Source organism: Chrysemys picta, chromosome 1 (assembly GCF_011386835.1).
Source record: "Chrysemys picta bellii isolate R12L10 chromosome 1, ASM1138683v2, whole genome shotgun sequence".
Classification (NCBI taxonomy): Eukaryota; Metazoa; Chordata; order Testudines; family Emydidae; genus Chrysemys; species Chrysemys picta.
In genome coordinates this window covers 58,386,148-58,401,357 of record NC_088791.1, presented here as the reverse complement: position 1 = coordinate 58,401,357, position 15,210 = coordinate 58,386,148, and the positions used below count along the sequence as shown (strand labels likewise).

Here is a 15,210-nt window from a genome sequence, read left to right as displayed (position 1 = left end):
CCCTCAATCTCTCCTGTTTGTTTATTCACAATTCTTGCAACAGGGTCTTCCACATCCCAGGTGTGAGCCCTAACCACCTGGCTATTGGATGTTCTAGCGTGAGTCATTCCCTGAACCCCCATCAAATACAGGGCTGGAGAAAGCTTTGTCAAAAATGTTCAACCAGCTCCAGTCACACTGTATCCTCCTGCCCACTCCCCATAACAACTGCTCTGTGCAGACCAGGTGGGAGACCCTGCAAGGCTGTGCTCCAGGATGCAATTCTGCTGTGTCAGGTGCTCACTGTGCCCATGGAGGAGGAGGAGCTAGGATAGGATTTGGGTCTTAATGCCCTACTGAATTCAAACACAACTGGTAGGAACTTTATTTCCTAAATGTAAGACTTAAGATTTTAGGGAGTGAGTTTCTTGAAGATTCATCTGGCTAAAGACCACCACAGCTGCACAGAGCCTATGGGAGCATTCTAAGCGAGGAAGGGGAATGGTATGTAGAACAGTGGGGATGCAAGGAGGAGCTGCATGCCTTTTCCATGTGCGGCCAAAATCAAGAGACTGGGGGCCAAGTTCAGAGGTGAGTCTAGATAAACCCTAAGCTGATATAACACATACCTACTTCTACCTCTCCAGCAGCCCCCATCCCTCAACATGCATGTTACATCAAATTAAACTCCCCTAGATTCCTCGACTGTTGAGTTAACTCCTGGCTGGGCGACATGCAACTTACATCCTCCCCCTCCTCCCAGCTACACCTCACCTCTAGTATTTGGCCCACTGAATCTCAGGATGTTTAAATTGGAGTAACTCACATATCTCAAAGACTCACTCAGCCATCTCCAACAACAACATTCCACGCTTGCTGAACTTCTGGGATTCCTAAAAGATCTAAATTTAGGAGCAAAATCTAAAGAGTTATCCCTTTGACATACACTCTTAGGAAGTAACTGGCTCCTGCAAGTCTCACTACAGCAAGGCTAACTATTAAGCCCTTGTTATCCTAGGCCATTACAGTAACAGCACTTTCCAGTAAGCATTACCATTAAACTGCACAAGTGTTCTGGAATTCCCATTAAGATACAAAGAACATTTTTAGCTCCATAACACCTTTTTGCCTCTAATTTTATGCTATCCACAAATATGAAGGTTTTTGGCAGCAAGAAATAAAAATTAAGTGGTACAGTTTCAGAGGTAACAATTCTTCCAAAATTATTTTCTTCATTTTCTCCTGGGAGCCCTCATGTACAAATCTGTAATTTGTTTCTCGTTTAAATTACTGACTTTTTAAAATCGAATACAATAAAATGAGATGCCCCCTTTGGTCACCTTTGACTAAATTTCAGTTTTTGCAAGCACACAATGGCAAAGCAAAAATGAATAGTTTCACACATTTGCTGTGGCAATACAACTCTCTTTTTGAGTCATAATAGACTATTTCCCAGAAGAAAAATAACTTCAGTGCAATTTCCTGATTTTGCTTTTGTTATTTAATAAAATGTAGACAAAGAATATGTCTACAGTACAAGCATTACAGCCACAGGGGTTCAGCTATGCTGCCGTAGCACTGATGTAGACACTTGCTCCAGCAATGGAAGAGGTTTTTCTGTCACTGTAGTAAATCCACTCCCATAAGAGACAATAGCTGGGTCAATGGAAGAAATTTTCCATTAACCGAACGGTGTCTATAACAGGGCTTAGGGCAGCTTAACTACATCTCTCAGTGGTGTGAATTTTTCACAGCTTTGAGCTACGGTGCTAGGTAGACCTAAGTGTTAGATGTAGACCAGGCTTTATATAGAGTCTTCAAAGGCTCCCAGTTCAGTAGTTTTAGAGTACCTGGAACTAAATTACCATCTCAGCTATACACAGGCTAGGGATATGTTTACACACAGTGGCACAGCTATGGCACTGTAGCTGTAGCACTGTGGTGTAGATGCTTCCCACATAGACAGAAAGGGTTTTTCCATCAATGTAATTGATATACCTCTCCAAGAGGCAGTAGCTAGGTCGATGGAATTCTTCTATCGACCCAGCCACATCTACTCCGGTGTGTTGGGGATTTCTACCATTTTGTTTTCTTGTTGTCTTTTACCCTCCATTTATACTAGCTGTCTTGTTGCTTGGTTTGGTGCTCTTTTTGATTGGACAAGATTAAAGGAAGGTTCCAGGGCAGTTAGCAGGATACAGCAGCAAGTACATCCAGACAACCAAAGCTGCAGGAGCAAGAGGAAAGTTTGCGCTGACAGGGCCAAGCTCTACCACCTCCCTCTTATGTGGCACCCATCAGTAATGGGGGGGGGGAGGCCAGTGGTACATATCACCATGCAGGGAAAATTTGGAAAGATTAATCAAGTAGCATTAATTGATACAGGTGCCACTCATCTGTACCAAAGCAGCTCCAAAGGCCAAAGAATCTCCTGTACAAGAAGAAGAGTCTAGAAGGGTACAGTGGGAAAGAAAGCGTTGTCCCCTTTTTGAAACTCATTACATGTACAATTGGCAAATTGATTACCGAGGCTACATTCAGAATTCAAGCTCTAGATGGGCACAGTATTGTTGGCATTGACATCTTGAAAAGGCTGAATTTGGTGGTTGACCTACCCAACAGAATGCTAACCCAAGTTAAGGATAGAGAATGAGGCTTCACTGTCCCCAAATCTCACAGGGTTGCAGCCTTGAAGGCCCCGGAGAAGATGGAAATACCCAGAGGGAGGAAGCAGTCATGAAGGTAACAAACCTGTACCCTAAAGCTTTTGCTACCAATAAGCTCTAATGTGGAAGAACTGAGGCTGAGGTGATGGCTGTGGGTCCGGATCCCAAACCCCAGAAGCAATCCAAGTATTCTTGGGAAGCTGAGGAGGGGATCAAGGACACCATCAGTACTCTCATGAACCAAGGAGTATTGGTTGAGACTCCAAGCATCTGCAACTCTCCTATTTGGCCTGTTTTAAAAGCGGAGGTTTTGAACGGTTAACAGTCGATTATAGAGAACTAAAGCGAGTAACACCAAGGCTAGTCCCAGTAGTAGCAAAGTTTCATGAAATAATGGTGGCCATTGCTGCACGTGCACAATGGTTCACCATTCTAGACTTAGCGAGCACTTTCTTTTCTATCCCATTACACCCAAGCGTATGGTACAAATTCACCTTCACATACAGTAATCGTCAACTTACCTTCAGCAACAGTACCATAACGCACCCTCACTGTGTCACAAGTTCATGTCCAAAATGTGGGAATAGCTTAAAGACAAAGAAAAAATTATAAGTTATGTGGATGACATCTTAATTTCCACTGTAGCTAAAGAGAAAAATTTAGGAGTCCTGGATGCTGTCTTAAATAAGGTACAAGAAAATAGCTTTATTATTAGTCCTACCAAAGCTCAGATGCTGCAACAAAAAGTACCATAGTTCGGAATGGAACTGGGCATACATGGACATCGACCAGATGCCAACAGGTTCAAATTAATTTGCCGATTGCCTATCCCACAAGACATATCAGCGTTGAGATCATTTCTGGGCCTCATTGGATTTTCCCGGGACTTCATGGAGGGGTATTCTGAAGTTGCACAACCCCTTTTGCTTTGCTGAGAAAGGGCCAGGAAGGACTTGGGGTGAAAAGGAGAGGGATGCATTTTTCCAGCTGAAGCAAGCCCTTGTCCAAGCACTGGGCATAACCTCAACCCAGCAAACCCTTTCAACTCCAATTAGCAACGACAGAGAAGGAACTGAGTGCAGTTTTGATGCAGGACAATGGAGTGGGACTAAAACCAGTTGCCTTTGTATCGAAGGCATTACGCAAAATTGAAAAACGATATTTGCCGTGTGAAAAAGAAGTGCTGCCACTAACATGGGTATTGAGGCACTGGGAAAACCTGATAGGTATGTCCCCTGTTGTATTAAAAACTCTACTAACTCACACGGAGGATACGAGTGTCAAGTGCCGTTCAAAGACCCTTATAAGCTGGAATCACCATTCGACTTGGAGACTTCATCTGAGCATGCAACAGAGTCCGAGAAGGATGTGTGGGTCGTAGATGGTAGCTGCCATTAGCACCAGGATACAAGGCTGTTAAACACCATCAGCAATGTGCAGAAACAGGTTGCCACTCAATTGAAAAGCAATGCCAGACAAATGGATAAAAGACTGGGTGATACATTAAAATTCAAAGAGTGGAAAGTGGGCGATAAGGTTCTTTATCATTTTTATTGACAAAAATCACTTACTGAGCCCTAAATGGGTTGAGCCAGTTGTCATCTTAAACAAAGTGAGCCCAACCACCTACCAGATGAAAATTAAGGGAAAAAGGAGAAGAACCATAAAGTGGTTCCATTCCACTCAACTAAAAAAAAAAAAAAAAGAGTGAAAGGATTTGGTCACTTAAGAAGGAAAAGGTTAGCCTGTCTCCCTTTTATTCCAGGAAGCTCAAGCTCAATGTACCATGCTTTTTATATTGTATTTAAGTATATCCATCTGTATAGCCCATTCTTTGATTGTTACTATTGCAAAGGAAATGAAACACAAAACTATATGTGGAATGAAACGGTGCATGGCACTGATTTCAAATGACCAAATATGTTGTTAAGGGGAATAATTACTGTGTACACCTATGAGGAGAATGATTATTGCCATTTAATATGGAAGAAAGAGACAAGCCATAAGTCATTAGTGGCCTTTATGGCAAATGGTGGACCTCTTAAGGCTACTTTTTATGACGACTCTAAGGAAGAGCAACTTTCCTCGGTCCATAAATTTGCCAATAGCTGTATATGGCAGTTCAATGATGATTTTCTGGACAGTTGTTCCAAGAGAATAGAAGTACTGGAGCCAGCAAAGTGCTCTTATATACAATCTAACCTCCTCACTAAAGTGCATATTGGAATAATCAATGTCAACATCACAATGGGTTTAGAATACATAATGAATCATGTTACTGCTTATTTGTATACCCCATCTTCTAAGTATGTAATCAACATGAAATGCCAAAATTCACCAAGACTTGTTCCAAGAAACACCCTATTATATATAGATTTTGTGATAAAAGTAATGTTACCTTTCATGTTAACTGTCATGAAAGTGTGTATATAAATGTAAGATCTAATGACACGGGCACCTGATATCTAACAAGTTTGTAAGGAATGTAAATATTGGGCCTGTAGTAGTGAAACAGGATGTTAAATGATTGTTACTAGTCAATCCCGTCTACTTGCTTAAGAAAGTCATCATGCCTCTACAGTTAACTTTGGCTGCGGTTCATTTAGAATTTTTACCTTTCATAGTTCCACTCATGGCAGATTGGAATGCATGGGTAAAGAGTGTGGTGCCGGAAGCATCTGCCCCTAGATGTTCCAGATGGAGTAACGTTGAAGCTTTTTATATTATTTGAGCCCATTTGGTTTCTAGTTGGGTCTAGGCTTTAAGCCTGCTTGTACTTGTTTACACCACCAAGCTATTCTATTTTTATTATCCTGCCTTGTTAATAAATCCTGTTGGCTTACCCCTTTAAGAGAAACCATTAAGAGGTAAACGGGTGGGGTCCGCGCAGCGGGTCTTCTTGGAGTCGGGTTGCTTGGGAATGCAGCCCAAAGCTGGTGGTAAACTCCCTTTAAGAGTGATTAGTGTAATTTCTGAATGCAACCATAGGTGGCAGATCATAATTTGGGGGCTTGGGCCTATCTGGGAGGTGGGGTTCTTCATTTCTGGTAACAAGGGGTGAAGTCAACCTAACTACATCGAACAGGGCGCAAAATTTTTCAAAGCCCTGAGCAACACAACTACATTGATCTAATTTAAGTGTAGACCTGACCTAACAGTTGCTAGTGCATCTAAACAGAGATACCAATCTCCATTCAGAGGTCAGCATTCCATTTAAGTTACCAGCCTGGAACAGGGCCGCCCAGAGAGTGGGCAAGTGGCGCAATTTGCCCCAGGTCCCAGGCCCCGCAGGGGCCCCCACAACAGTTTTTCGGGGGCCCTGGAGCGGGGTCCTTCACTCGCTCCAGGGGCCCTGGAAAATTCTCGTGGGGCCTGGGCCCCCAGAACGTCTTCTGCTCCAGAAGACCCCAGGCCCCCTGAATCCTCTGGGTGGCCCTGGCTTGGAATTTGGCTAGGTTATTATTCATGCACTACTTACAGCAAGTTTGATGATTCAAAAATAAAGAAGTCCACAAAGTTCCTTCCCCAGCAAACTTACAGTCTAGTTTTCAGACAGGACAGATCAGACACAAGTAGTGCACAACCATTCAGGTATGCATGGAGGTGATGTAAAAATCTACCGGTAGCAGTGGTTTTAAATAACTGTGAAAGAATGTTTTGAAGAGGAGTTTGAAGAGGTGGGGAAAAGGAAGATTAATCCACCTACTGTTATGAATGCAACAGCAAATCCTTCTAGGTTCAGCAAACTCCCTTTTTAATTGGTTTTCTCTCCAAGGAACCAGTCAACACTCATCTGCAGGTCTTTGCTTTCAGAAGAGATCAAAACATATTCCACACTCAATACTGAGTGGATAATTTAGAGATAGGGTGACCAGATGTCCCATTTTTAAAGGGACAGTCCCGTTTTTTGGAACTTTTTCTTATATAGGCACCTATTACCCCCAACCCCCGTCTTGTTTTTTCCACAGTTGCTATCTGATAACCCTATTTAGGAACATGGGATGGAACCATAAGGAAAAGTGAAAGACAGTTTTTGGTAAGCAAAAATAGTGGGCCAGCTCCTCAGCCAATGTTAATTGGCATATCTCCATTGATGTCAAAAGAGCTATGCCAATTTACAGTAGCTGTGGTTTGTCCCAGTACTTTTAGGTAATTAGTAACTTCTTAACTAAGCCCTCAGGACTTCGTAAATTCCACAGCTATAAAGATCCCATGACTTTCTACATTCCTCAGATAGAGACAGTTTCTTTCCATGTGAAAGAATTTTTAAAATATTCCTGTATCACAGTCTCTCTCTCACACCCCACCCTTTTCAAATCTCCCTGTTCCCATCTCATCCACAACACATCATTTTACAAATTGCTTCCAACAAGAATCCCTAATTCCAAAGTTACACTGAGAGGAAGCCTTTTGGGGACCATCCCAATTCTGATGGATGTCAACAGCAAAAAAGATATTCACTTGGGGTAAGTTGGCATGGCTCCATTGAAGTTAATGGAGTGATGTTGATATATACCAGCTGATGTTCTGACTCAAAGTCATTTGAATGGTGAAAGATTAGGCCCCTAATGATTACAGAAAAAAAAAAAAGTGGGAACTTTGTAAAAGATTTTAAAAGGTGTCTTCGGTCAAACTTTCCTATCCCCCAATTTCTGTACATCAGGGGTTCTCAAACTGGGGGTTGGGAACCCTCAGGGGGTCACAAGGTTATTACATGGGTGGGGTCACAAGTTGTCAGCCTCCACCCCAAACCCTGCTTTGTCTCCAGCATTTATAATGGTGTTAAATATATTAAAAAGTGTTTTCAATTTATAAGGGGGGTTGCACTCAGAGGCTTGCTATGTGAAAGGGGTCACCAATACAAAAGTTTGAGAACCACTGCTGTACATTATGGTATCTGCTGGTTGTTGCCCATAAGCCACCCCAGAGCTTGCTGTATTTCAGTTGTGATTGTGCGTGTGTGTGTGTTCGTTCATTCTCAAAGAAAGGTTTAAAGATCAGTGTTTCAAAAGCTGTTTTGAAATAGACCAGACCCTGGAAAAACAATACTACAGAATTCTATACTTTTATAAAACAATGCATACCTAGCCCCGGGGGGCCACCCTGATAGAGGGAGGGATAGTTCAGTGGTTTGATCATTGGCCTGCTAAACCCAGGGTTATGAGTTCAATCCTTGAAGGGGCCCACTTAGGGATCTGGGACAAAAATCAGTACTTGGTCCTGCTAGTGAAAGCAGAGGGCTGGACTCAATGACTTTTTGGGGTCCCTTCCAGTTCTAGGAGATGGGATTTTTTTTTTTAATATATGGAGATATCCTCACTGCCACATAATCCTTCCTCATCTATTGCCATGCCACCTCATTTCCATCTCTCAGCTAGCCCTAATTTTGCCATGCAAAAAATATATATGCAAAGATAAGCCACTAGGAAATTTTAAAATCCCATGTGCTGTTCCAGGGGTCTGCTACTAATAATTTATACCACAACATTAGTCATGCCAAATAGCAATATATTTTACTGGCTACACAATATACTTGATAATTCAGACTTGCAAGATCCGCATGCCTGTCACAAGGACTACTGCAGGTAACACCTGGTTCTGGGGCTTAGCTCTCTTCCAAGTCCAACACCATCCCTTGCAGTCTCTCAACCCATTGCTCTTTCTCACTCTGCAGCCCTTCTTTCACTCCAGGAGTTGCAGCTTCTTCTTTGTGACTCAACCCTCCAGCCAGGTCACTATGTGGTTTCCCCTTACAAGGTACAGAGTCTCACCAGACCCACTGTCCATGCAATGCCACTCCATCACTGGACAAGTCTGCACCCTACTTGCTGAGAATGTTGTTTCATATGCTCACCTTCTAGATGTGGGCTCTGAAGGAGAGTGTTCTGACAAGACTACCAGCAAGGTATACAGGATTTATGGAATGAGTAGATTTCATTCCAAGCCAGCTGAGGTTGAGTTCATGTTTGGCTTCTTGGTTTTTGAGATGGAATGTGTTAATTTGTCTTTCTGCTGGTGTTACTCACCATATGGAAGGGTGGTAGAATCTGGCCCCATGGAAAGAAAAAAAAAAAAAAAAGAAAGAAAATCTCACTAATTCTACCTGGGGGAAATGTCCTCTATCATGAGAAATCCTATTTTAATTTTAAACTTGTCCCCAAACAGATAGCCATTGCCAGTCATTACAATCATGTTCTGTCATGAACTGTTTTCCACAAACTCCAATAGCAAATTACATTATATCTGTGTTTTCCATTTTGGGGTGATTTATCTCAACATGCAGGAAAATTACTGAAGAATGAATAAATGCCAAGTGTCAGAGATAGCACACGCACAGTGACTCACTCTGTAAAAGTTTACCTCAGGCACAATAGCGGTAGCTTCACAGTTGCCCCTCCAGTAGCCAGCTTTAAAGGTGAAGTACATAACAAACAGAACATAATGTGCTTTTAGTTAGTTTGCTTTATGTAAATCACACTTTAACTCAATAGAAGCTTTAAAAGTCATCCCATGCCCTAAACCAGTATACATGAGACGAACTTCTATTTAAATCAATAGTTTCAGAGCTCACATATGGTCTTAGTGAAAGATTTATGTTTTTTATTTATTTATTCTTTCATTTTAAAAGAGGTTTTAATTTGTGTGTGTGTGTGTGTGTGTGTGAATTTAGCATTTGTTCAATAGGTTGGCTTGACAGCCTGGGAAAAGGAAGTGCTCTAGACAGTGTTTCCTAGGGCCTAAATCATCTGACTGAAAGTCAGGAGACCTGGGTTCTAATCCCAGCTCTGCTACTGGCTGACAGTAGACCAGCCACTCTAAGTTTCTCTAACTGTAAAATGGTGATGATGCCTGTCTCCTTTCTAAAGATCTATTGATCTGTTTTGAGATCTACTGATGGAAAGCACTGTACATGAGCTAGGTATTATTTACTCACTAAACAGGTACAGCTTGGGAAGTAGCAGTACAAGTTTCCACTCCATTAATGTGGTTCAAATCTGACACTGCAGTACTATCTTTAGGTTTCAGAGGGTAGCTCATCTCCATCTCAGTATAATCCAGGACCTCTTTCCAGACACTGGCAGCGGCCAATTAGGTCCCATTGTGGTGTTCTTTTTTGAGAGACATTTAGCTATCTGCCCACTGGGACCTGGACTGAGGCTACCAAACAGACACCAGATGGTAACAAAGTTCAGTCACAATGGGGGTGCACTTGACCCTTATTTTTTCACTTTTAACTGGGTATTTTAATATTAGAAAAGACAATGTCTTTAAAACAATGTGTTAGAGTCCAATCCAAAGCCCAGTGAAGGTAGTGGGGGCCTTTCCACTGAGGTGAATGGACATTGGACCAGACACTAAGTGCCTTCTGTTACAATTAGCTGAAAAATGCAGATTTTTTATAAACATTAGGGCCAGATCCTCAGCTACACAGTTTTACATCAGTGGGGGATTGGGGCCATTAAAGTGCTTGTTCTGAACTGTGGCTGCACAGTGTCAGAACATGGTCCCTTCATCATGAGTAACAACCTATTGCAGGAGCGGACTTGGGAACCCAGACTTCAAGATAAAGGAAACTGGACATTACGAGACTGGGTACAAAACAATTAAATCACCACCTCAACTACCCCTGAAGTCAATGGAAGGTTTGCAACTGCTCCCTCACTTTCCCCACACCTCCTTCAGGTGCACAAATTTTGGCCACATAGCAGCTCTTCTGCAGAAGGACTGGTGGCAGCTATGCAGTGCCCTGGCAACACACCCTCTCCCCCCTTTGCACACCACTTCCTCAAACCCCGTTGCAGCATGATTCATGCCCAACTGCTCTGTGGAAAAGAGGGGAGCATGTGGGCTACTGTATAACAGCTGGGCATTGGGCACAGTCATCAGTGATTTTTCTCATTTCAAAGCATTCACAAGCTGCAATTACACTAAAAAGTCCATTGTTCACACTGTGGTTATATTACCATCATTGCAAAAGTGAAACAGAATTAAGCTTGCCTGTGCTCTCTTGACCTAGGAGCCAAGTATGTCTGGCTGTATCCCGAGCACTTAGACTCTGCTGTGAACTAATACAGCTTTATTTTCTCCATATTGTCTGGGCAGGGATAATGTCACTGCCTGACCGCACCAGCTACAAACACAAAACTGTCGTTACAACATGTCTCTCTTTCATGTGCTATATCTATGCAGCTTTATCTACTCAGCCATGGCCAGAGGCTACCAGACTAGAACAATGAAAACAGATCAGAATCACCAGAGAGAAGATAAATGGCCACTGACCGCCCCTGCTATGGCTCCCATTTTCACAGACTCGGCATGGTCTCATCCAAAGCCAATTTAACCAAGCATGATGTTGCTGATACGATCTCTCCAGCTGTTGGCAGGGTACTGGCCAGCCAAAACAGCAACTCCTGAAGAATAGCAAAGTGTCAGTCTGATGCTACTGGACAACACAGAGTCTTGCTTCTTACCTCTCTCACTTCACTTCTATAGGAGGTCCTACGTGAAAGCTGTTGATGACGTTTCAATATGCTGGCAATGGCGCTTGTTCCCCAGTTGCCTGCTCACATTCATAGTCAAGCCTGGGGTATTTGACAGAAACAACATTTTCAGGGTATAAGCAAATAATTTTAAGAGCTAGTCTTTAGAAATTTATTTCTCATAGTGTATCCAGAGAAAACAAAGGGATTAATTCTCAGATTAAAAATTCTCTACAAAATTAAAGAAATAGCCTGTCTCTCTCTCTGTGCTGTTGCACCAGGGCAAGAGAAAATGCAAGGAGTTACTCCCCAGTTCCCTCCACTCTCAGCCTACTGCCAGGCACAGCAGGAGTCCTTGCAGCTAGGCAGAGTAAGGATGGTCCAATCCTTTTGGTACAATTCCTTGTAGCGCTCCTGCTGGAGAAGGGAGCCCCGAAGAGGCTAGGACTTGGTGCTGGGCTGCACTTACAAAACTTTAATGACATAACTGTGTCAATTAGGGAGGTGATCTTTTCTGATATAGTTATGCCAGTAAACAACCTAGTACAGAAGCAATTATACCAAACCACAATAAGCTATAGACCCAGATTGCTTGGTAAGCTGGGTGCAAGCAAACAATGTGTGTTTTAACATGACTATATGTAAATTGGACAAAGAATGTAGGCCATACTTATGGAATGGGGGACTCTGTCCTGGGAAGCAGTAACTCTGAAAAAGATTTAAGAGTAAGGGTGGATAAACAGCTGAACATGAGCTGCCAGAATGACCCTGTGGTCTCAAGTAGAAGTAAAGAGGTTAGTTTACTTCTGTATTTGGCACTGATGCAAGCTCTGCTGGAATACTGCGTTCAGTTCAGGTATCTACAATTCAAGAAGGATGTTGAAAAACTGGAGAAGGTTCAGAGAAGAGCCACAAGAATGATTAAAGGATTAATGATAGACACAAGGTGCTCAATATGTTTAATTTAAACAAAGAGTAGGTTAAGGGGAGACCTGATCACAGTCTTTAAGTACACACATGGGGAAACAAATATTTAATAATGGGCTCTTCAATCTAGCAGCAAAAGATATAATAGGATCTAATGGTTGTAAGTTGAAGCTAAACAGTTCAGTCTGGAAATAAGGTGTAATTTTTTAACAGTGAGGGTAATTAATCATTGACAATTTATAAAGCAAGATTGCATCTTTGTCTAAAAGATCTGCTCTAGGAATTATTTTGGAGACATTCTATGGCCTGTGTGACTAGAGGATCACAGTGGTTCTTTCTGGCTTTGGAATCCGTGAGTCAATAGAAGCACTTTTATACCAGTATACCTGCATCTATGCTAGAGAAAGGTTTCTGCTGTAACTATGTTATAGTTAAGTAGCAAAACCTAAGTGTAGACATGTTATTACATAGCAAGGGTGTATAACAGGGTCAGGATTTCACCCCTCTTCTTGAATTCAATGGGAGTTTTGCTACTGACTTCAGTGGGCCAGGATTTTACCCCAGGACTAGTCTATACTAGAAGAACTATATGGGGGAAGATTGCAAAGTGCCTCTCTGCCCAAAGCCTGTGCTATTAGTATGATCAGCACAGTTGTGTAATCAGTTTTATGTGCAATAAATTTAACACATACAATTATTTAACAAAAAAATAAAATATAGAAGGAGACATTTTCTATAAAATCACATACAAGTCTGCAGAACAATTTTTAAATGAAGTACACTATATGTAGATTTTAAAATGCTCCTTTAATAGTTAACTTAGGTGTGTTTTAATTAAATCTTCAGAAATATGAGTAAGTTAAACAATTGTTCAAGGGGATGCAGATTTTTACTCTTGCACCTGACATAAGGATCTGTTGACCCATGTTTTCTATATTCATATTATATTTTTCAATAGTCAGTTTGTTTACAACCATTTATCTAAGCTTTGAAGGGATATATTCAAGAAGGCACAATGAATAGTGTGACAAAATTCCTCCTCTATCTTGGTGGGTCCTGCACTTATTGGCAGATTTTCTTGCCTCAAGAGATTCACCATATGGGTTGGGGAACAGCCCAGAGACCTTCCCCTCTGGAAGAACCCACTGTCCAGGTCAATTGGGAGGTTTGGGGGGAACCCAGGCCCGCCCTCTACTCCAGGTTCCAGCCCAGGGCCCTGTGGATTGCAGCTGTCTATAGTGCCTCCTGTAACAGCTGCATGACAGCTACAACTCCCTGGGCTACTTCCCCATGGCCTCCTCCAAACACCTTCCTTATCCTCACCACAGGACCTTCCTCCTGATGTCTGATAACACTTGTACTCCTCATTCCTCCAGCAGCACAGCTCCTTGCACCTCTTGCTCCCAGCTCCTCGCACTCACACCACAAACTGAAGTGAGCTCCTTTTAAAACCCAGGTGTCCTGATTAACCTGCCTTAATTGATTCTAGCGGCTTCTTCTTAATTGGCTCCAGGTGTCCTAATTAGCCTGCCTGCCTTAACTGGTTCTAGCAGGTTCCTGATTACTCTAGTGCAGCCCCTGCTCTGGTCACTCAGGGAACAGAAAACTACTCATCCAGTGACCAGTATATTTGTCCTCTACCAGACTCCTGTACCCCACTGCTCTGGGTCTGTCACAATAGGTTTTACAGGTAGAGATTATAAAGGTAAATGATGTAGTAAGCAGAAGACACATGGATCAATAAAGGTAAATGATAAATGAACACAGAAAAAGTAACAGTCTATTATTACGCTGATAGTTGGAAATCAAGCCTGTATCTGTACAATACATCTATTTGTAAAAAAGTATTTTAACAATAGATGTGGGAGTACAGAAGAATCAGTATAAAGTTTTTAGGTCCTTTAGTTTACATGTATTTAATTTTTGTGTATTAGATTTTGAGACTTAGAAGATGGAGTGATATGCATAGAGACAAATGGCATAGATACAAACAGTGAACATAGTTGTTTGAATTTACTGTTTCACATAAGCAACTACTACAAGCTGTAACTTGGAAGGTGCTTGTTTGGTTTTTGTAACAGGTTACCACAACATAAAGACATAACAGAAATTGTAATCTGAGACACACATGTTCCAGGAACTAAGCTGATTCAGAGATCCTTCACTCCCATACAGCACACTTTGTTCCTGACACTGGGCTGTCAGTACAGCAACCTTGGCAGACGGTGTATGCGGTGTCATTGGTAGAGGGAACTGTGCACTTGATATAATAGCAACTGAAGCCAAAAAAAAAAAAAAGATATACAGTAGTTAACATGCAATTGTAACTGTTCACCTTCACTGTTCAGCTAGCAAATCCACCAGATAAATAGTCTTGGGGCTTGTCTACACTACCATGCGGGGTCGATCTAAGATACGCAACTTCAGCACTGTGAATAGCGTAGCTGAAGTTGACATACTTAGATCTGCTTACCACGGTGTCTTCACTGTGGTAAGTCGACAGCTAATGCTCTCCCGTCGACTCCGCTTGCTCTTCTTGTTCTGGGAGAGTGCTCAGCAGTTGATTTATCGCGTCTATACTAGACGCGATAAATCGACGCCCACTGGATTGATAGCTGACCACAGATCTGACGGGTAGTGTAGACAAGCCCTTTGTGTGACCATCCCTCTCCCATCTTCTTCTAAACATGTTCAGATGTCCCTGGGAGAGTCATGTAGCTCTTATTGTGGCAGGAGAAGATCTCCATTTGTGGCAGGCAGTGCAAATGGGATGGAATCTGGTCCTCTCCCCGCTGCAGAGAGTTACCATGTTGTGGGGGAATCCCTAGCAGGCATAGTTGAGAAGGTTACTCACCCTGTGCTGTAACTGAGATTCTTCGAGATGTGTGTCCCTGTGGGTGCTCCACTTGAGGCAATTGTGCGCCCCTGCGCCTCTAGTCCAGTTGGGCCACACATGTACTATCCCCATTTTGCGCTGGCAGTCGTGGTTAACTACTGCTCTACAACCAACCTCCCTCAGTTCTTTCTCTATCACAGAGATCCTTCTGAGAACTCTGAAGTAAAAGGGAGGAGGGTGGGTAGTGGAGCACCCACAGGGAGACACATCTCAAAAAACCTCAGTTACTGCACAAACTGAGTAATCTTCTCTTCTTCTTCGA

General features: G+C 42.4%; 3 long non-coding RNA genes across 4 annotated transcripts in view; 2 read left to right on the top strand and 1 right to left on the bottom strand.

Annotated features, from left to right (window-relative positions):
* Positions 1-15,210, top strand: part of LOC135973642 (uncharacterized) — a 35,616-nt gene that overhangs the window by 13,729 nt on the left and 6,677 nt on the right. The gene's annotated exons all lie outside the window — the stretch shown is intronic.
* On the bottom strand, positions 2,995-13,512 carry LOC135973641 (uncharacterized). 2 transcript variants are annotated; one of them, XR_010590580.1, is made up of 3 exons: positions 13,376-13,512; positions 11,117-11,227; positions 2,995-3,232 (listed from the first exon to the last, which is right to left on the bottom strand). It is a non-coding gene; the product is annotated as an uncharacterized LOC135973641 (long non-coding RNA). The 2 variants fall into 2 exon arrangements; XR_010590581.1 differs by lacking the exon at positions 2,995-3,232 and adding an exon at positions 8,032-8,692.
* Positions 6,955-11,118, top strand: LOC122174028 (uncharacterized). The gene is made up of 3 exons (XR_006175687.2): positions 6,955-7,111; positions 10,182-10,288; positions 10,836-11,118. It is a non-coding gene; the product is annotated as an uncharacterized LOC122174028 (long non-coding RNA).